Source organism: Halichoerus grypus, chromosome 8 (assembly GCF_964656455.1).
Source record: "Halichoerus grypus chromosome 8, mHalGry1.hap1.1, whole genome shotgun sequence".
Lineage (NCBI taxonomy): Eukaryota > Metazoa > Chordata > Mammalia > Carnivora > Phocidae > Halichoerus > Halichoerus grypus.
The window spans coordinates 56455351-56478422 of record NC_135719.1 but is presented as its reverse complement, the minus strand read 5'-3'; the positions used below and the strand labels follow the sequence as shown (position 1 = coordinate 56478422).

At 36.6% G+C, this 23072-nt stretch overlaps 1 protein-coding gene across 6 annotated transcripts in view; it reads left to right on the top strand.

The window, feature by feature from the left end:
* TCF12 (transcription factor 12) overlaps window positions 1–23072 on the top strand; it is a 372696-nt gene that overhangs the window by 3237 nt on the left and 346387 nt on the right. The window lies entirely within an intron of this gene.

The following is a 23072-nucleotide window of genomic DNA, read 5'->3' as shown; positions in this document are numbered from 1 at the left end:
ACTACTCTGCTCCATTATTAACATTTATCCCATATTTCTTAAGTATGCATTTTTTGTTTTTCTCACTTATTTAAACTCATGATTTCGAAAATAAACAGTCCAGAAGCAAGGTCCATTCCAGTGTTCAAAACCTACAATTTTCTTTTTAACTTAAACTTATTCTTAGTTCTCAAAGATGAAAAAAAAAAAAAAATAAAGCCATGGATAGCATCATCTTAAAACCAGCTGTCAAATCCCTGGGCTGAAATTTAGTAATTCCCTCTTTGACCTGTGCTTTTATTTTCCCTAGTAAAATGATAGTTGATTTCTTAAGATACTATAAGAGCAAAACATCAGGAAAGAAGGAAATGTCATAACTGATAACATCTTATACCACTTTATATTTAAAAAATGTTTCCATTTAAAAATAGTTCACTAACTTAATTTATTAAAATTTATTTTTCATGATAAAATTACAGCTTATGGGTAAAATATAGCATGTTTAACACCTCAAATAAGCAAAATAAAAGCATTCTAGGTTTTAAATATGCTAAAGGCTGATACTATACTTATTCAGAAGGATATCATTAAAATGTTAGCCAAACCCCGACTCTACTCTTACCTCCTTCCCATTTACTGGTAATTATTTGAAAATTGTCACTTTTTTGGGGAGGGTAGAAAAAATTATTAATGTGGAAGAAGGCTGCATTCCTTTCTTTACTACTGTTTTGAGTATATCTCAATTTTTGCAACTAATAATTCATTTCTAGTACTTTCAAATTTAGTTTGTCTGATACATAGTAGATGCTTAGTATACTTCTTTAAATGAGTAGTGACGTTGTTTTAGGCTGTTCAAGCTTGAATTGTGGAAAATATATTTAACTGATACTCATTGATATCAAGGACATGAACTTCAGAAACTTGCTATTAGAAATACTTTTCTGTTTTTAGAATAAAGGCAATTATATTTTTTTCACTTTTTAAAATTAACGTGTGATTTATGTAGTGTGTAAAACTAAAAAGTATTGTGAACTTGGTATGTATCATTGTAAGCATGACATTGGAACATTTGTGGGCCTTTGTATCGCTTGCATTATGCAAAGGAAAAAATTATTTGTCTATATTGCAGAAATTATATGGTGTTTGATTCTTTGGAGTAGGAAATTTTTAATTTTAAAACTGTTAGATTTGTTACTTGTCCATTGAAAGTTTGAATTTAAACATGTGTTCACTGGACATAGTTATATTTATCTCTGTGGTTTAAATTCCAGGAAAAAAAAAAAGCTGTGACCTTTAATAATTAGTGAATGGATTTAAATTTTGGGGAAAGCATAATGGCATAAGTGATTATTTTATATCAGTATATTGGTAGATGTGGTTTTTCTATAGTTAGTTTTTTTATCTTAAAGGAAATGTCCAGAAGAAACTGGTATAGCAATATTATTTTATTTATATGCTTTATTGACATCTGAATAATCTTCTGATTTCAAAGGATACATAATATGTCTTAATTTCTGTATATTTGCAGCAGTATAAGGAGCTAAAGAGAGCTAAAGGTATTTCTTTCGGAAGAGCTAACTTAGAGATTAGAGTGTTCTTGTATTTTGGAGTAACATTGTAAGACCCCTTTCCCTCATGAAAGATGTAGTTGTGCAGTATAATTTCCTTTCGTATGTTCTTTTGGAGGATGACTTAATTTAACATTGGGCTTTTTTTGAGAAATAATAGAACAGATGTAGAATTTTTTTTAGCTGAAAGCATATATCTTATAGTTTAAAAAAAATGTTTTTTTAAAGTTTTATTCCTAAAACAAATAACTTGTATGATAGCTCACACTTCTTCAAAAGTCATTGGAAAAGATGAGGATGTATTTCTATTACTTATTTGTCTGGAGAAATCTGTTATAATGCTATTTCTTCATCAAGGTGTTAATTTTCTTGCATTATCATAAGACTGAATTTGTCCCTTTTGTATGATAGAGTCTGCGATGTTCTTACAGTGACCTTGAGAGGTGTTTCTCTCTGTAGGAGTTAAAAGTGAGGTACTGTGTTATGTTAGGCGAGTGTATCAGGAGAAAACTTGTTGAAAGGATTGATAAAATGGAAGTAGTTCAGGTGTTTAAATCCACTATTCCCTCCAACTTCAGAGTCTGAGTTTGTAGAACTAAATTGTGGTATTGGGTTTCATTTTTAGTAGTAGTTTGAATGTTTACATGATATCCAAAAAATTTCCTTTATTAGTTTTTGAATCCAAGTAGTAAGAGATATTGAAATGGAATGGGTATATTCATTTTGTAAGCTCTCTATATATTGAATCTATTTTTGATATTTTCAGAAAGTTATTTTACTTAGCAGGTAAAGCTTTACTTTTTGTTATTCAAAGCAGATTTTTGTAATATAATTTCTTCTTGCCTAAGATTTTTGGAAGTAATTGTAAGAACTCTTTTCCCGCTTTTAATTTTTAAAAGGAATACAGTTTTTCATTCTTCAGTTACTGATCACTTTTTTGGGGGAAATTTTTCATTTGTACAGGCTTTATGCTTTTTGAAAGTATTGGTATAGAGCCAGAAAAAATGAATTCTCATTAAATTAAGTTTTTTTAATTAGACTTTTTGTTTCAAATAATTGTTAGTTTCATATGCAGTTGTAAGAAACAATACAGAGATCCTGTGTACACTTTAGCCAGTTTTCCACAATAGTAGCATCTTGCAAAACTGTAGTGCAATATTAGAACTAGGTTATTGACAGTGATACAGTGAGGATACAAAAACTTCCATTACCGTAAGGATCCCTGGTGTTTCCCTTTTATAACTGCATCCACTTCTCAAGTAATTAAAGAAAATCCATGGTAATATTAGTAAATACCTGCTCACTCTATTAAACATGGAATAAGCTTTTCAAATTGTTGTGGCATTATTTGTAACATTTGAAAGAAATCAAGAAAGAAAACCAAAATGTTATCAATGAACTGTAATATAGGTAGGAATGGTTATTTTAAATAGAGGGTAAACTAGGTTTGTTCTTTTCACTTAAGGTATTTTAAGGTAATGAGTAGGGTGTGGTTCATAGTGTGTACCTATCAGTATTAAAATTTGTAATAAATATAATGTCTAGTAATACACACTTGTTCAAATTTAGTACTGTTGTTTGAACCATGTTGGACATTTGCTCCTGCCAAGCTGTAGTGATGAATGAGAGTAACTGCAGAGTCAGTAGGCATGTAAAGAAAAATACAATATTTTAGGATAAATACAGTCTGCGGTTAAGTGGCTCATTTAAGGTAAAAGCTAAGTAGCAAAGGAGTCCTTTAGAGGTAAGTCGTATATGAAAGTATCAACTTGGAAAACAAAAATTAGAGAAAAGATTGTAACTGTGAGTATTGTGTGCTTTTTAGAACAGTTCCTGTAGTGTTTCTTTAAGTGGTCATGGCTTATAATGGATTTGGAAAACAATTTGATTAGATGACGAGACTTGTTTGTTACATATAGTGAGGCATACCTATAAGGAATTTTATTTTTACCTGTTTTCATTAACAATTTAAATATAAATTCAACTTTCTGTCTTTTAGACTGTCCTTTAGTGTCTCTTTTTCTTTGAGTTTTAAAATAATTCTCTTGGAATAGGAAGATAAAGATTTCAACCTTAAACACAAAAACGGTTGCTTTCACATTTTTAGATTTGAAGGGGACCATTGAGTGTAATCTCTTATTAAAGGCAGATAGTTTTTTCTGTGCTTGAACAGTTGGAAATCATGCCTGGAATGTCACTGCCTGCTTAGTGTTGTGGAAGACTTGGTTATAACTCTGGCCGTAAGAGAGTAAAGTAACACTATTAGAGTCTCTTGGGGAAAAAAAAAAAAGGCTATTTCTGGACAGTGTGTGGGATACCCTTTTTTTTTTTAAATCATTTATTAAGATTGCTTTTGGGTATCATTTGAATATATTTTTTTGGATGAGGTTGTTGCAATTAGAAATCTAATGCTTTTGCGTTTAGGGAATAAAATGAGAAGACAAACATTTAAATGTCAGTTCAAAAGATGAATGAATGACTTTCTTAAATAGTTGAGCCATACGTATCTCAGATTTATCAGTTAATTGCATATTTATTTAGTATCTACTTTGTGCAGTCTGCTATTCTAGGATCTTTTAGGAAGGTGGGAAATGGAGAAGGACATAGACCAAAAAAAGTGTAGGCATTACATTATCTAGGTAGTATGATAAAATGTAAAATTGTGAGGCAAACTTCTATGACATAAAAAAAAATGTCAACAACTGCACATTAATGTAGTTTAAATTGAGTCCGTGAGAATAAGGATGTGCTGAGGAGTCTTAAGGAAACTGCCTTAAGGAAAACTTAGAGATGTTGAAGTTAGAGTTGATTTTTGAAGGAGATATAGAAAATGAATTAGAGAAGAGAACTGGCCTCCCAGATGTGGGGTGGCATGAAAAGAGACCCAGAAATGGGAATTTGACTTGCTCCAAAGGGCTATACAGTTCGGGGAAAGAGAAACTGGTTTTTATTAATCACCATGCACTCCTGGAGGAGCTCATATTTACATACTACTATCTGAGCCAAACTGCATAACTTCAAATCCAGTCATTGCCACTTATTAGCTGGGGGATCTTGGGTAAATTACTTAACCTCTCTGTGCTTCTGTTTCTTAATCTGTAAAGTAGGACTAAAAATAGTAGCTATCTTCACAGAGTAGTTACGAATATTAACTGAGTTAATACAGGTAAAGCTCCAAGAACAGTGCCTGGCACCTATTTAGCTGTGGTGGAGTGAATTGTTAGCAGTTAGACAGTAGAATAAGGAAAGCATTTTTTCATTCAGGAAGCAAATGTGCTAATCCAAGGGTGAGCTGGTGAAGGTTTGACTTGGTATTAGTATAGGGAGAAGGAAGGAAAAATGCCAGAAAGAAAGAATTGACAGAATTTGAAGAACTGGATTTCTGTAGGTTAAGAGAAATGACTTAAGGTTGCAGTTCTAGCATAACTGGAGTGTGATAGTGCTGGGGGAAATAAAGATGCCGAATTGTTTTGAGCATTTTAAATTTCACACGACTTGGGACTCTTCTAGCTAATTTTGGGATTTATGAGAGAAAAGTGCTGGGAGATGAGTTAAAGATGTTGGTTAAAAAAAGGAACAACAGCAGCTCTTTTTTGTTTGTAAAATTAATAGTCATCATTGAAAAGAAAGTTGGAAAACAGAAAAAGCAACAAAGGAAAAAAACACACCCATGATTTCACTGTCCAGAGAAAATTGTTGTTTTGATATATTTCCATTTGGTTTTGTTTTTCCTGTTAGTCCTTTGTTTGTAAAGTTGAGAGCTTAATGATGGTTTCATTTTAAGTCGTGCTTTTTTATTTCACTTAATATTGTGAGCATTTTCCTCATGTACTTGATTCTTTATAAACTTAGTTTGAAATTGTATGATATTACATGGAATGGATATAGCATAACTTAACAAATTAGTTCTCTCACTGCTTGACATTTAGGGATTTTGTTTGTTAATTTGCTTTTTGTTACTATAAGAAATGTGATAGTGAACCTTCTTGTACATACTATATTTTTATCTACACATTGATTTCCTTTGGATAGGAGATGTAGATTTTGTTTTTTGTGCCTGCAAGTTATAATTAAAGCTAAGAGAGTGAATAAATACCCTTAGGGAAATGAACTCAGAGGGAGATAAATTATCAGGTCAAGGATTGATGTTAAAGGTGGAGTTAGATGTATAAAATTAGTGACTTTGGATAATTATTTAATGTAAAAATACAATTTTTATTTGTATATGAATGGAATATAAGATGACATTATGTACAGATTTATATTTGTGTATAAATTGGTTGTGCGGTAACTGGAGGGAATTCCTATCATTCTTTGACCTGTGCCTATTGAAATGGAGTGTAATCTAATTGGAGTCTATCAGTGAGAGCACTTGAATTCTTGACTTCTTAAGAGAGGCACTGTAGGATAGTGGGAGGAATTGGGCTCAGGGACCAAACAACTGGAATGGAATCAGTGCTTTGCAGCTTATTAGCTGGGTGGCCTTAGGCAAGTCATTTAAATGATCTGACCATACTTTTCTTTTTTGTGAAAAGTGTACAATACTGCCTACCTTCAGAATCTTTATGAGGATCAAATAAGATTATCTTTATACTTCTGCCACACAGCAGCTTCAAAAATGGTAGCTGCCAGGGGTGCCTGGGTGGTCCAGTTGGTTAATCATCTGACTCTTGATTTTGGCTCAGGACATGATCTCAGGGTGGTGGGATTGAGCCCTGTGTCTGGCTCCGTGCTGGGTGTGGGGTCTGCTTAGAATTCTCTCTTCCTCTTCCTCTGCCCCGTCCACTCTTAAGTATTACTAATGATAATATTAATAAATAACAGTAATACTTAGGACCAGCTTTATCGGCAATGTTTATTGAACTATTATTATATACTAGGTGCTATGCTAGTGGTGGTGGAGGTGAGGAAATGCCCCCACAAGGGCAACATATCAAAGTTACTTTTCAGTGCCATAAAATTATATGTATTGTCAGAAGTCTAAGAAGAAATCAGGCAGTAGTTTTTTAAATTAAAAAAAGTTTTTCGGGGGTGCCTGGGTAGCTCAGTTGGTAAAGTGGCTGCCTTCGGCTCAGGTCATGATCCCAAGGTCCTGGGATCGATCCCCGCGGGCTCCCTCCTCAGCGGGAAGTCTGCTTCTCCCTCTCCCACTCCCCCTGCTTGTGTTCCCTCTCTCACTGTGTCTCTGTCAAATAAATAAATAAAATCTTAAAAAAAAAAACTTTTCCCCTCTAGGAGAGTAGCTTTGAAAGGGCACCATGTACCTAAGAACTTTACCTTTTTTTTTTCTTTTGCAGTTTATTTCTTCTTAATACTACTGTTTTGTAGGTTAGATATTATATAGTGCAGAATGGTGGACAGAAACGTGTACAGCTTTTGAAAACCCTCTTCCCTGCTTAGGCATTGCCACTTGGATGTAGTGTTTTCTCCATATTCTCTCTCTAGCTACCTGAAATTCTTTCTGGAATGAGATGTAGACTAAATAAATAAGTAAAATAAAAATTACGTGACCTGAGAGGATAGAATAGCTGGGAGACAGGTTGGAGAGAATGTTAAGAGTCTCTAGAGTAGAGCTTCTCCAGTTTTTTCTTAATAGCAGAGGAGAAGGAACATAAACTCCCCTGGTAGCCTGAAGCAACACATTGCAAGTGAGCAGAAGAAATCTTATCTTAAAAATTTATGTGCATTTTACTTTCTACTCGCAAACACAAACATATTTGTTGTAATATAAATATGTTTTAATTAATCACTGAGTAAAACTGAGGTTCTGAGAACATGCATCGTGGTTAGCGTGTAACATTGCCTTCCACCTGTTTTGCTTTGTATCTTTGGGGTTAGGGGCAAAGGTGGAGTGGGATGCAGGCCTATATTATCTTCTCTTTAGTGAGAAGCCCAGCTCTAGAGCTTATTATTCAGCTGTTTTTATTCGTGGCTCTTCTCTTGCTCCCACAGAAGTCTATGAAAAAGGATCATTACATTAGGGGGCAAATGGTTTTGGTAGGGAGAAAATTGTTATTCCATAAAGCACAGAGAAATTTGTTAGTAATGTCACTTGTTTTCTGTTTCCAGCCAGATCATCCTGTAATTTCTTAACATGCCCATGGCGTGAGAAGAAAATATATATTTTTATAGAGAGAGCTTTGGTTTTTTTGTTGTTGTTGTTCCATGTTTGAAATGTGCTCTGGTGTGTTCCAGGTTAAAAATGTGCTTTCATAAAGACCATGGTGAGTCATCCAAGCTACTCTAAGCTGATTGGGGACGTAAAGATCATATTTAAAGATCATAACTGAAATGTAAACAGATTGGGGATTGGTTGCTAATTTTTATTGCATTGGGTAGTGACTCAGTGATGAAAATTTCAAAATAAAATAATAAAACAACTTAAAGATAAGGTACAGGATAGAAGAGATTACTTTTTTTTTTTTTTTTTGAAAACAACCACTACCATACCTTACCATGTTTTTGGCTATTAAAAATGTTGGCTGAAGGTGTCATTTTGTCAGATCTGTTTTAGGTGCTAGGAAAGTGCCTGAATTTGAACTGAGGGAGTTCTCTGAATTTGAAAGATTATTCCAGTTACCCAAGGGAAGTCTCTTTGGAAACCTCCCTCAAAAACTGTGGTTTAATTTTCTTCCGGTGGTTTTGCCAGGGAGCCATTGTGAGGCTTTGAAATGAGCAGGATCAACTCATGATTACTATTCCACCACTTCATTGATGGTTAATGTAGAGAACACAGGTTGAATTTAATATGATCACGCAGCTCCAGTCAATGAGCAAATATGCTCCTGCTCTCAGCAAGAGTTGTGAGTAGTGGTGGAGCACCGCAGGGATCCTGCTAGGAGGGAATTACAGTCATCAAGCTTCTCAGTCCTTGAGACATATGTTGTTTTGAGGTTGTTGAGGATAAATAAAAGGTTTGCTGTACCACTAGAGAGGAAAAAATGCTAGGCTTCACTTTGAACTTATGGCAGAAGCATGGTTTGGCCACAAGTTAATTTAGAGAATCTGAGTTTGTGTGGGTCCTCAAATAGCAAAAACCTGAGTTAGCAGGTCCTCTTAGGTTTTTGCTATTTGGAAGCCCTACTGTATCTAGCTGACTTTGTCATCTAGTCAGAGGCCCTTTTCCTGTCTGCTTGGCATTGACATGCTAAAGGTTTTAGAAAATGTTTTTCAGTGTTGGTCCCAATTTAGAGTAAAGTTTAAGGGGGATAGTTGTTTCATGTTCATTCTCTTGGTGGGAACTTATAGACAGTTTGAATTGATTATGCCTTTCTATAAGTAGGCAAGTAATTAGAGCCATTTCAAGACCGTACGAAATATCCTAAATGTCTCTTGTCTAAGCATCAGCTAGTTCTTTTTATTCTAGGGGATGGTATAATTAATTATTATATGTCAAGATCACCTTTTACCTGCCACAGGTCCACAATCTCTGATCTGCGATTTTGAAATCCAAAAAAGTCTGAACCAGAATTTTTCCTTTAAATTCAGCATACATTGTTTTAGTGGCAAAATCTGATCTTATCTGAAGGGAGGCCATTGACAGTTTGTTTTCCTAGTTGTTTTATGGTTACCAGGTGCTGGAAGTGATTTGTAATGTATGGTATGTGCACTGTATTTCTTTCTTAAATTTGAAAAAGTGAATTCTAAAATCCACCTGTCCTCATGGATTTTTGAAAAGGTAAAAAGGTTTTATAGACCCCCCCTTTTGTGTGTGTCTCCCAGGTCTTATTTACAACTCAAAATAAGAATTTCTTTTTTCGGACTAAAAGTCTAGACTAGAGAATTTATTATTTTAAATACAGGAAAAATAATGGTGGTAAACTTGTTAACATAAAGGAAATTCTTCTTGGAATTTGACTTTTCAGGCTGAGCTTTGTGTTTGAATATTTTCGCCAGTACATTGATTTGGGGAATCAGTTTCTATTTTGAGGAGGGATACACTTTTTCATCTTTTGGGCCAAGGAGTGTACTGATATTTCCCTGGTTAGTTTGCATGGGAAATTTCAGGGTGCTAACAGGAGATATATTTACATATAGATATATAAACCGAAGTAAGGGTAATTTTACATATATAACATGTAAAACTAGTACTATATGATCATTTTCAAAAGGAAGCCTCAACCCTGACCATACCCACTTTTATGCCTGAGAGCAAATGGAGAAGAGAATCCTAGCAAGTTATCTTCATGAAGAAAAGGAGGAGCTAAGATACAATTTTGTGTGGGACAGATAACAAAACCAGTCTTCGATAATTTAATTAATTAAATTTTTTATTTTTTTTATTAGAGAGAGCACAAGCAGGGGGAGGGAGGGGCAGAGGGAAAAGCAGATTCTCTGTGAGCAGAGAGCCCGATGTGGGGCTTGATCTTAGGACCCTGGGATCATGACCTGAGCCAAAGGCAGACGCTTAACCTACTGAGCCACCCAGGCACCCACAGTCTTTGGTAGTTTTATTCTCTTCTTTTATATTGGTTAAAAGTTTTCATAGATTCGTACGTAGCATGATGTTTATTCCTGCAATATACTTATTAAGGGCATCTTCATTGAAAACATATTGTGATTCTAATGGATGTGTGAAATTTTCCTCCGTAACCTCTCATTGGCTCAGTCCTACTATTGATAAAAGCTATGAGGAGTAGCTACGAAACTAGTTTGCTGGGTATGTTTTGAGGGGCATGCCAATTGGCCATTCAGACTCTGGTTGCCTTGCCAACCTGTTCCCTTGTGTGTTCCCAGTGATGCTGTCTCAAGAACCATGAATACTTAAACAAGAACCATGAATACTTAAAACAAATAAGCTCAATTAAATAAATAGATTAAATAATAAATAATTGAATAAATCTGCTTAAAGTTAGTAGGGGTTTAAGATTCTCTGCTGTAGGAACACAGAACAGGTCATTCAGCCAAGGTCTCTCTTGCCTTCATATTTATATAATCTCTCTTGTAGTGCTGCAGTGAACAGACTCTGAGTGTGACTGTGGAGGCTTGCTAGATAAGTTGTATAGTAGTAGCTCTTTGCCCAGTGAATGACTGAAGGAAGGAGGAGTCTTACTGTTGAAAAAAAATCAGTCATGATAAAAGTATTTTGTAAATATTTACTCATACACTGTTTTCTTCATAATTCTTATAGGAAATTGGTAACTTCATTTTGCAGAGGAAATAGAGAAATCAACAGTGATACACATTTGTCTGTGGTTTCTTATTGCCCCTCAGAAGTAGCAAACTGATGAGTTGTAGTTGCACCTGCACTGATACCAATCTACACCAGGGCAAGGTTTGTCTTGAGGAAGAATTTAATATCTCTAGAAATCTTTAAATTTTGTTGTAACAGGTGGCTTAAATGGTGTAATGTTGATATTCTCCACAAGAAAGTGCTTCAAAATTTATTTTTATTAGAAAGAAAACAATAATCAAAGCCTTTATACAATAAAACTTCTAAAAAAGTATTAGAAGACACTAAATATAAATAGCTAGAACCTGAAATGTCTTTAGGAGAGTATAATTCCTGTGTGTGGTTCTTATTGTCCAGCTGTCATCAGACTTTGTGCCTTGGGAAGAAGATGAAATTTGATAGTAGTAAGATACTGGAATATTCACAGTTATTATTTAGTTGAGTCCTAGGAAAGAATGGTTGCTTCATAGTATGGAAAATTCTTTATTTTCACTTTCCCATTTTCAAAGATTTAGTGTTTGGTTATAAAGGTAAGTAAAAGCAGATGGAAAATAGTTATTCCAAGAGTAATTTAAAAATGTTATTAAACATACAGAAGAGATCTTAAAATTTAATTTTGGGAACAGAACTTTCAATGCATTAAAATGAAGAGACTTTCGCTAACTCTTATAGTATTGAATGGTGCTGATTAGTCCATTTTGTATTTTCATTTATTTAAAAGTAGACTGGGCTTTCATTTTGTCGAAGGGCATCTATAGATATTTGAGAGAGCACCTAGTAATACCCAGTTGTTTGTCATTGGTCTTTGTAGGATGGTTTATTTACATTTAAGGTGGTGGAGAATAGAGACACATTGTTGTATATCGGAAAGAAGAAGGGTTTGGAGTCACAAAGTTTTGGTTCATTGTTGGCTTTATCATTTACTAGATCTGTAATCTTAGGGTATTAACCTGTTTATCTTATGTGTAAAATGAGGAAAATAAAAATACTGCCTTAAGGGGTTGTGATAGTGATCAAGTTAAGTAATTTTTAAGGAAATTCTTTTCTAAAATGTGGACACTTACAGTTCTGTACAAATAGTGGTTGCCTTATGTTAGGTGGCATAGCAACTCTTGAAGGGATTCTAAGCTCACAAGTATAGATGGAGAGAATGACTATTTGTGCAAAACTCTAACATTTCTGACAATCACTTATTGAAGATTACATCAGGTGATTGAGAGGTAAGGAACTCCTTATGGTAGTTAACGTTCAAAATTTCTAAATTCTTCAAATGAATTCTTTCTCTTTTTGGTGAAATGGGGGATGGTAAGACAGAAAAGTAAGATTCTCATGCATATTCTTTGGTAGAACTCTTAATTATATCCCAAACCATGGAGCCCCAAAATTAGTATCCCTGAATCCTTTATTCTCAGCTTAGTTGTTTTAAATGCTTGTTGAGGATCTCTTGTAGTGACAAGGTTAATCCCAGGCTTAAGTAGGTATGACAGCTGAATGGTTCTTAGGAATAGGCTGCTTTTGCTTTGTTTGATGAGCAATAATCTGAACAAAATTTTAGTGCGAGTAAGAGTTAACATTTTAAAGATTTAAAAGTACAGGTGCTAGTGGCCTTGATATGTTCCCGAGTGAGGACAAGAGGTTGCAAGGATGAGGTTAGGAAATGCAATTGGAACTCGCATCTACTATATGCCTGTGCTTGAAGCAGGAAGGGCTCAGTCTTATCCATAAATGACAAAGGTATCAGGGTTCTGAGCTGTCTGATGATGCTACTGTTTCTGGGTGTGTGATTAGGGAAGATGAGGGCTTCCCCAGGCCCTAATACTGCTTTCCACTTAGTGTGCTTGTCTGGCTATATAAAACACCTGGCTCACCTGTTACTGGGAAATACTGAGGCTTTCCCTGACTCTCTGTATGTATGTGTTTGTGGGATTGTGTTTAGAATTTTTCACTTTATTTTAAAGAAGGAAATCATATTTAAACTTCATAGAACCCAGAGCCAGTAGGCCTGTTAGGGTGGTTTTGATGGAGGTCTGTGAACTTGTGGGCTCCATAGGAGCCATTTGCTAATTATTCTTCAGGATAAGACAATGACTGGGTTTGGGTTATAGCATGATTTGACAGCCACTTAACTGGCGTCAAGAAAGTTTTGAGGCCTTCTGTCTCTGCATCTCCCATTGTAAGAATTCCTAATCCTTCCTTGAAAGATCTATATTAAATTGCAATGATGTGAGAGTAGATGGTAGTTGAGACAGCAAAACGAGGGACCTTCGGGAATGGAGATTGAGGGTTTCTGAATATAACTTCTCTGCACCCGGGGGCCAGGTGAAATAGCTTATTTTTTTTCATAGGTAATTGATGGCTTCTGCATGCCTGCTGTCAGCTCTGATCTGGTACTTCACTGCTAGACATTGCAGTGGTCTCCTTACTGGGGCTCCTTGTGTCCATTTGCTCTCTTCTCCAGTCTTAGTCTGCTAAGCTGCCATAACAAAATACCACAGACTGGGTGGCTTAAACAATAGCAGTTTATTTTCTTACAGTTCTGGAGGCTGGAAGTCTGAGCCCAGCATGGTCAGGTTCTGGTACTCTTCCTGGATTGCAGATGGCCACCTTCTTGTTGTGTTTTCACATAGCCTTTCCTTAATGTGTATGGAGAAGGGTTGTAGGAGAGAACACTCTATGGTGTCTTTTCTTACAAGGAAACATCTCATCATAGCATTCCCACTCTTATGACCTCCTCTAACCCTGATTATCTCCCAAAGGCCTCACCTCCAAATACCACCTTCTGTAGATGAATTCTGGGGGGAAAAAAGTCCATAACACAATAGTCATATTTTTTAAACATTTTCCTACTGTGACACATGTCAGATTTGTTCCCTGTTGGCTATCAAAATAATCAAAAGGGGGAACCTTGGTGGTTCAGTTGGTTAAGCTTCTGACTCTTGATTTCAACTCAGGTCATGATCTCAGGGTTGTGAGATCGAGCCCGGCGTCGGGCTCTGTGCTGGGCGTGGAACTTGCTTAAGATTCTCTCTCTCCCCCAGGGCGCCTGGGTGGCTAAGTCGGTTACGTGTCTGCCTTCGGCTCAAGTCATGATCCAAGGGTCCTGGGATCGAGCCCCACATCGGGCTCTCTGCTCAGCGGGGAGCCTGCTTCTCTCTCTCCCTCCGCTGCTCCCCCTGCTTGTATTCTCTCTCTCTGTGTCAAATAAATAAAATCTTCCAAAAAAAAAAAGATTCTCTCCCTCTGCCCCCTCCCCAAAATAAATAAAAAAAATCTTAAAACAAACAAACAAAAGAATCAAGAGTCTCCCCTTGGCATTTAAGTTCTTTAATAATCTGATAGGAACTTGCCTTAGTTTTATAGACACTACTTCCCACTCTGAGTTGTATGGTTCAGTTACACTGGTCTCCTATCTAACCTCTTGCCTTTAGTTATTCTTTTCTCCCAAACTGGAATACCTTCTTGCCATTCTTTTTTTTTTTTTTTTAAGATTTTATTTATTTATTTGACAGAGAGAGACACAGCGAGAGAGGGAACACAAGCAGGGGGAGTGGGAGAGGGAGAAGCAGGCTTCTTGCCAAGCAGGGAGCCCGATGTGGGGCTCGATCCCAGGACCCTGGGATCATGACCTGAGGTGAAGGCAGGCACTTAATGACTGAGCCACCCAGGCGCCCCTACCTTCTTGCCATTCTTGTGCCATTTGAACCTCCTTTCCTTTATGAAATCTTTTCCAGCCATTTCTAGTCACAATTTTGTAAAAGTGTGGCTTCTGGATATTTTAAAGACTTTTGGGTAAAGGATTTCTTTTTTTGCTCCTGAAGGCAAAGCTAGGGTCAGTATGGCAGGTGGGGCCAGTCGATTTTGAGACCAACCAGTTATTGTAGCTGGACAGCCTCTTGAGTCTAACCATGTAGTTTAAAAGAAGACTGAAGCCTACTTCTGTTGAATACTGAACATAGGATTTCTGTTTGTAGGAGTTGAACTCGGTGTTCCGAGTTCTTTTTTGCCTAAAATTCTTTAGAATACTGTCCTTTTTAAAAAAAATTATATGTATGTTAGCCAGGTTATAAACTCCATGAAAGCAAAGATAGTGTTTTATGTTTGTATTTCTGCAAAGTACCTTGCTTTGGGGTCAGTAAACACCTGGTGATTGACTGTTTTTAGATTTGGAGATGTTTGATAGGTAGGTGGAAAGAAAGATTAAATTCCCTAGGTTAAATTTCCTAGATTAAATTTCCTTTATTGCATTTTTCTTTTCTAGCATCAGCTGCATGGTGAGGTTTTAAGGAAGCACTGAACTTGTATGGATTAGCTGAGTGGAGACCTGGGGTGTTTATTTGTTAGAATGTTTCACCTGTTCTCTTATTTCTTCTGAAAAGATCTTATCCCATCCAGGACTCCACATTTAAATATCAGGGATGAGCAAGAAGTGTCCAAGTGGTAAAGTCATGAGGTTGTATGTGAATATATCTGCCTCTACCAAACCATAGCCAGCCCTTGCTCTGAGAAGCAGAGAAGTGATAGTTTCATAGTGTTCTCTTTTCACAAGGTATGTGTCATTACATTCTTTAGTAATGTCAGCTTGTGGGGAGAATGGCTTGTCTGATGCTGGGATTGATCAGGTAGAGGAGATCTGTTTTATGAGGTCTATAGGAAACATTTTACCACGGTCTGGAAACCAGTAGATAGCCAAAACCTTGGAAGTGGTGTTTCCCTAAGACAATCCTGAGTTTCGGTAGTTGGGTTGAGCCATGGAAGAGAGGTTATATGATCTAGCATTACAGTAGTTGTGGGGAGACATCCATAAGAGCAGAAAAAGATGATCTTATTTAATGGAATGGAGTCCATCACCTGCTTAATTTGTGATAGAAAGGTGAACCACCATCTTTTACTAAATGTTTCCTGTTTTTTTTTTTTTAAGATTTATTTATTTATTTTAGAGAGAGAGAGCTGGAGCAGGAGGGGGAGGGGGGAGAGAGAATCTCAAGCAGACTCCGTACCTAGCGCAGAGCCAGAACAGGGCTCAATCTCATGATCCCGAGATCACCACCTGAGCCGAAACCAAGAGTTGGACACTTAATTGACTGCGCCACCCAGGAGCCCCTAAATGTTTCTAAATCATCTTCAGTTGGAGATTTTGGGGCTAAAGCTGCTTTTGTCTACTGTAGAAAAATATGTCATCTACATATTTTGAAGTTAGCTTGTAGATCTAGACATGGTATCTTTTATCTTTTTTTTTAAACTAGGAATTGAGTTGATCACTCTGATGTAATTTGGAACCAAAATGTTACCCTGGTATGTGGAATTTGGAAAAAGCTTGTTTTGAGGGAAACATCAATTGAAGGTTAAGGAGTTTTGTGAGGAGAGATCTAGGGCTGTATGAAGCTGGAGATGTGATCTGTGTGATAAAGACAGTAAAAATTCTCATCTCAGTAATCTACCTCAGAACAGAATTTCTCCATTATAAGCTTCTCACTTACTTAAAGCCACTTTATCTGATTTGTTGCCTGCTAGAATACTCCTTTACATGACTCAGGTCTCATATAGCTTACCTCTGAAATATGTAGAATATGTTTTCTTGTATAGTCTGATAGTGTGGTTTTTTATTTCAAATAGTAATTTCATTGCTTGTAAAACTCACAGATTTCTGAGATGCCACCTTTACAGACTTATGGTTGATTTTTCTCTCAAAGTGCCCATTTGCTCCCTGTGAAAGGAGCAGGTTTGCATTTATTCAGTGAATCTAAGATGAGATAATTGGTATTTTTATGATTTGAATGGAGGCTTTGTATTTTTTAATTTTGTGAAACAAAGCTGTGTTTGTAAATACATTTCAAAAATATAAATGACACTTTTTGGTAAAGATGTTCACTGAATAGCAAGAAAGTTCAGAAAAGAGCTTTTGTTAACATTCAATAATAATCTGTTTCCATTGACTATCTCATTGATTAAAGAGTACCTGATTTTTAGAACTTTTTGTGTTGAAAATAATCCTTATACTGGGTTGTGGTAGGAAAATACTTTCTTGGTATCCGGTCAGTACTCCTGGGAGTTTGGAGTTTTCAGCTGTTGTCTAGCTTTAGAAGAATGTTTGATAAACCGTGTATATCAATGTAAAAATAGTCTTGGGAAACTCTAGGAAAGCATTTGTTTAGTGCTCTGATGTAAGATGAACAAGTTGCTCTGGTATTGGACCCATAACATAGAAATATTTTAGTATGGCTCCACTGGTTTAGGTATAAATAAATGGTGTAAAAGTTTAGATATAAATAAATGGATTTCAGGCAAAATCCAAAGTGAGTCTTCAGATTTTGTAAAACAAAGTGGTTGATTTTACATTCGCCTCCAATTCCTTCTTCTTTTAAAGACTTCTGTTGGCTTTTTAAATGAAGTTATCTGGTCAGGTATGGAAGTATTGTTTCCAGAGGAAGTGTATTGTGTCTATATTTAGTGGTTTTCATGTAGGAAGAAAGTGTTGAATTTTATTTATTTATTTATTTTAAAGATTTTATTTATTTATTTGACAGAAAGAGAGAGAGAGCACAAGTAGGCAGAGGGAGAGGGAGAAGCAGGTTCCCCACTGAGCAGAGAGCCAGATGCAGGGCTTGATCCCAGGACCTTGGGATCATGTTCCGAGCCGAAGGCAGATGCTTAACTGACTGAGCCACCCAGGGGCCCCAAAAGCGTTGAATTTTAAATTAATTTTGAGAGCCTGTATGTAAGTGACTGAAAAATTTTCTTTTTAAACTACTTTTGAAAAATTGTAAAAACATAAGCCAAAGCTAAAGGAATCTAAACAGCATAGAAAGGTACACGGTGAAAAACAAAAGTTCTGGTCATTCCTTCCTGTTCCCCATTTCCACTCCCTTGGCAGAGATTAATACTGTTCAGTTTTTTCTCAAAGTTTTTCGTGCATATGCAAATGATGTAATAGCTTTTGTTTTACACAGGGAACAACAGTTCTGCAACTTAACCTTTTTACTTAAGTGAGGGAAGGTAGGGGATCACTATGTAAAGGGCATTCTTGAGCCCATATAGATTTTACTAGGACATTTGATTCCCCAAAATATGTATAATGATTTGACCTGTTATAAAAAGTAACATAATTGTATAGTACATATGGCTTAACGAAGGTAAAAAACCCAAAAGTATTAGCATTTGTTGGCAGTCTTTAAGATTTCAGTTTTACCCACTTAATAATTATTCTCCCCTTTAGAAAACAAACACAAATGAATTTTATTGTAACGGAAAGCGTTTGGTAAGATATTAGTTCTTTATGTATAGGCACTGTGCACAGGACACACTTTTACACAAATTATTTAACAGTCTTCATGATAACTGAGGCAGATTCACTTTTACTCCTATTTTTGCAAATGAGGAAACAGGCTTCACGCCGTTGCAACACATCTAAGTGGCGGAATCAGGTTTCAGAGCAGATCCATGCAATTTTGTGGCAGTAGCTAGTTATTTAGATTGTTAAAAAGAAAAATCTAGTCTCATGGATAGTTGTCTAATATCCTGCTATCAAATATCACAGTTATTTAATATCAAAATTGGTGAAGTCATCGTTGTTACAATGTTTTTAATGGAGGGATTGGTTGTTCCTGATCCCAAATTCAACAGTGATTAGCATCACTTGGGGAGCTTTTAACAAATACCTATTCCTGGATCACTAACCCTAGATATTCAGGGTGCATAGATCTGGAGTAGAGCCTAGGAATCTGAATTTTAAACAAGCTACTGCTTAATTCTTAAGCAATCAACCTGGCTTCACTGAAGTATGTCTTTATTTCCAATTTAAGAATATGAGGTTTTAGTTTTCACTTATTTTTTTCTGAAGATAATGAACCATTACTTTATAGAAACGTGTAAAACTTAAAAGTTCATTTAGTGATGTGTTGTGACCTATATTATATTGTGCTGTAAGGATTTTTTTTCTTAGGGCCACACTATAACTGAGGGTGAATTAAACTGAAGGTTTTGTCTTGTCTCTTGCAGAAGTGAACTGTGGAAACATTTTGTAAATACACCTCTAAAATTCATAGACTGAAAATCAAAATTAAGTGATTGAGTCTCAAAAGCCTCTAGAAGTGGGTTTATCAGTATCATTTTTAGTTGAGAGCAGGATAATACTTATCCAAAGAAATAATTGTGCATTAGATCTCTTGCATTGTAATTGCTTTAAATGTTGAAGTTATATTACTATGCTTCTAAGGAAAGAGAATTAAAAAATAAACCATGTGGTGGCTTTTTGGTTTGGTTTCTTGGTTTGCCTCTCTCTCTTTTTTTTCCCTTTGCTCATTTGTTTCTGAATTCCACATATGAGTGAACTCACATGGTATTTGTCTTTCTCTCATTTATTTTGCTTAGCGTAATACTCTTTAGCTCCATCCACGTCATTGCAAATTGCATGATTTCATTTTTTTTGATGGCTGAGTAATATTCCAGTGTGTGTGTGTGTGTGTGTGTGTGTGTGTGTGTGTGTATACCATATCTTTAGCCATCCATCAGTTGGTGAACATTTGGACTGTTTCCGTAAGTGGGCTATTTTTTAAAAATTTTTATTGTTATGTTAATCACGATACATTACATCATTAGTTTTTGATGTAGTGTTCCATGATTCATTGTTTGTGCATAACCCAGTGCTCCACGCAGAACGTGCCCTCTTTGATACCCATCACCAGACTAACCCATCCTCCCCCCCCCCCCAGGACCCTCAGTTTGTTTTTCAGAGTCCATCATCTCTCATGGTTCGTCTCCCCCTCTGATTTCTCCCCCTTCATCCCCTTCATTCTTCCCCTCCTGCTATCTTCTTCTTCTTCTTTTTTTTTTTTTCTTAACATATATTGCATTATTTGTTTCAGAGGTACAGATCTGTGATTCAACAGTCTTGCACATTTCACAGCGCTCACCATAGCACATACCCTCCCCAGTGTCTATCACCCAGCCACCCCGTCCCTCCCACCCCACCCCCCACTCCAGCAACTCTCAGTTTGTTTCCTGAGATTAAGAATTCCTCATATCAGTGAGATCATATGATACATGTCTTTCTCTGATTGACTTATTTCGCTCAGCATAACACCCTCCAGTTCCATCCACGTCGTTGTAAATGGCAAGATCTCATTCCTTTTGATGGCTGCATAATATTCCATTGTATATATATATATACACTGCATCTTCTTTATCGATTCATCTGTCGATGGACATCTTGACTCTTTCCACAGTTTGGCTATTATGGACATTGCTGCTATAAACATTGGGGTGCATGTACCCTTTCGGATCCCTACATTTGTATCTTTGGGGTAAATACCCAGTAGTGCAATTGCTGGATCGTATGGTAGCTCTATTTTCAACTTTTTGAGGAACCTCCATACTGTTTTCCAGAGTGGTTGCACCAGCTTGCATTCCCACCAACAGTGTAGGAGGGTTCCCCTTTCTCTGCATCCCGCCAACATCTCTCGTTTCCTGACTTGTTAATTTTAGCTATTCTGGCTGGTGTGAGGTGGTATCTCATTGAGGTTTTGATTTGGATTTCCCTGATGCTGAGCGATGTTGAGCACGTTTTCATGTGTCTGTTGGCCATTTGGATGTCTTCTTTGGAGAAATGTCTGTTCATGTCTTCTGCCCATTTCTTGATTAGATTCTTTGTTCTTTGGGTGTTGAGTTTGGTAAGTTCTTTATAGATTTTGGATACTAGCCCTTTATCTGATATGTCATTTGCAAATATCTTCTCCCATTCTGTCGGTTGTCTTTTGGTTTTGTTGACTGTTTCTTTTGCTGTGCAAAAGCTTTTCATCTTGATGAAGTCCCAGTAGTTCATTTTGCCCTTGATTCCCTTGCCTTTGGTGATGTTTCTAGGAAGAAGTTGCTGCGGCTGAGGTCAAAGAAGTTGCTGCCTGTGTTCTCCTTTAGGATTTTGATGGACTCCTGTCTCACATTGAGGTCTTTCAACCATTTGGAGTCTATTTTTGTGTGTGGTGTAAGGAAATGGTCCAGTTTCATTCTTCTGCATGTGGCTGGCCAATTTTCCCAACACCATTTGTTGAAGAGACTGTCTTTTCCCATTGGACATTCTTTCCTGCTTTGTCGAAGATGAGTTGACCATAGAGTTGAGGGTCCATTTCTGGGCTCTCTATTCTGTTCCGTTGATCTATGTGTCTGTTTTTGTGCCAGTACCATACTGTCTTGATGATGACAGCTTTGTAATTAGAGCTGGAAGTCTGGAATTGTGATGCCGCCAGCTTTGCTTTTCTTTTTCAACATTCCTCTGGCTATGCAGGGTCTTTTCTGGTTCCATACAAATTTTAGGATTATTTGTTCCATTTCTTTGAAAAAAGTGGATGGTATTTTGATGGGGATTGCATTGAATGTGTAGATTGCTCTAGGTAGCATTGACATCTTCACAATATTTGTTCTTCCGATCCATGAGCATGGAACGTTTTTCCATTTCTTTGTGTCTTCCTCAATTTCTTTCATGAGTATTTTATAGTTTTCTGAGTACAGATCGTTTGCCTCTTTGGTTAGATTTATTCCTAGGTATCTTATGGTTTTGGGTGCAATTGTAAATGGGATCGACTCCTTAATTTCTCTTTCTTCTGTCTTGTTGGTGTATAGGAATGCCACTGATTTCTGTGCATTGATTTTATATCCTGCCACTTTACTGAATTCTTGTATGAGTTCTAGCAGTTTTGGGGTGGAATCTTTTGGGTTTTCCACATAAAGTATCATATCATGTGCAAAGAGTGAGAGTTTGACGACTTCTTTGCTGATTCAGATGCCTTTGATTTCTTTTTGTTGTCTGATTGCTGTGGCTAGGACTTCTAATACTATGTTGAATAGCAGTGGTGATAGTGGACATCCCTGCCACATTCCTGACCTTAGGGGGAAGCTCTCAGTTTTTCCCCATTGAGAATGATATTCGCTGTAGGTTTTTCATAGATGGCTTTTATGATATTGAGGTATGTACCCTCTATCCCTATACTCTGAAGAGTTTTGATCAAGAAAGATGCTGTACTTTGTCAAATGCTTTTTCTGCATCTATTGAGAGGATCATATGATTCTTGTTCTTTCTTTTGTTAATGTATTCTATCACGTTGATTGATTTGCGGCTGATTTGAACCAACCTTGCAGCCCAGGGATAAATCAGTGGGCTATTTTTTTAAAGATTTTATTTATTTATTTGACAGAGAGAGAGAGAGAGAGAGTACAAGCAGGGGGAGCAGCATTGGGGGGGGAGAAGGAGACTCCCTGCCTGAGCAGGGAGCCCGATGCGGGGCTCGATCCCAGGACCCTGGAATCATGACCTGAGACGAAGGCAGATGCTTAACGGACTGAGCCACCCAGGCGCCCCCCATAAATTGGCTATTGTTGATAATGCTGCTATAAACACTGGGGTACATATATCCCTTTGAATTAGTATTTTTGTATTCTTTGGATAAATACTAGTGCAACTGATGGATTGTAGGGTAGTTCTCTTTTTTAACTTTTTGAGGAATCTCTATACTGTTTGCCTGAGGGGACATACCAGTTTGCATTCCCACCAACAGTGCAAGAGGGTTCCCCTTTCGGTACATCCTCTCCAGCACCTGTTGTCTCTTGTGTTGTTGATTTTAGCCATTCTGACAAGTGTGAAGTGATATCTCATTGTAGTTTTGATTTGCATGATGAATGATGTTGAGCATCTTTCATGTGTTTGTTGGCTATCTGTATTGTCTTATTTGGAAAAATGTCTGTTCATGTCTTCTTCACATTTTTAAGTTGGATTATTCATTTTTGGGGTGTTGAGTTTAATAAGTTCTTTACAGATTTTGGATACTAACTCTTTACCAGATGTGCCATTTGCAAATATCTTCTCCCCTTCCATAGGTTGCCTTTTAGTTTTGTTGATTGTTTCCTTCCCTGTGCAGAAGCTTTTTCTTTTGAAGTCCCAGTAGTTTATTTTTGCTTTTGTTTCCCTTGCCTCAGGAGACTATCTAGACAAAAGGTGCTACAGTCAATGTTCAAGTGGTTAGTCTTTGTTCTCCTTCAGGATTTTTATGGTTTCAAGTCTCACATTGAGGTCTTTCATGTATTTTGAATTTATTTTTGTGTATGACGTTAAGAAAGTGGTCCAGTTTCATTCTTTTGCATGTGGCTGTCCAGTTTTCCCAATATCATTTGTTGAAGAGATTGTCTTTTTTCCATTGCATATTCTTTCCTGCCTTGTTGAAGATTATTTGACCATATAGTTGTGGGTTCATTTCTGGGTTTTCTATTCTGTTCCGTTGATCTTTGTGTCTGTTTTTGTGCCAGTACCATACTGTTTTGATCAGTGCAGCTTTGTAATATAAATTGTTGCTGGTATATAGAGATGAAAA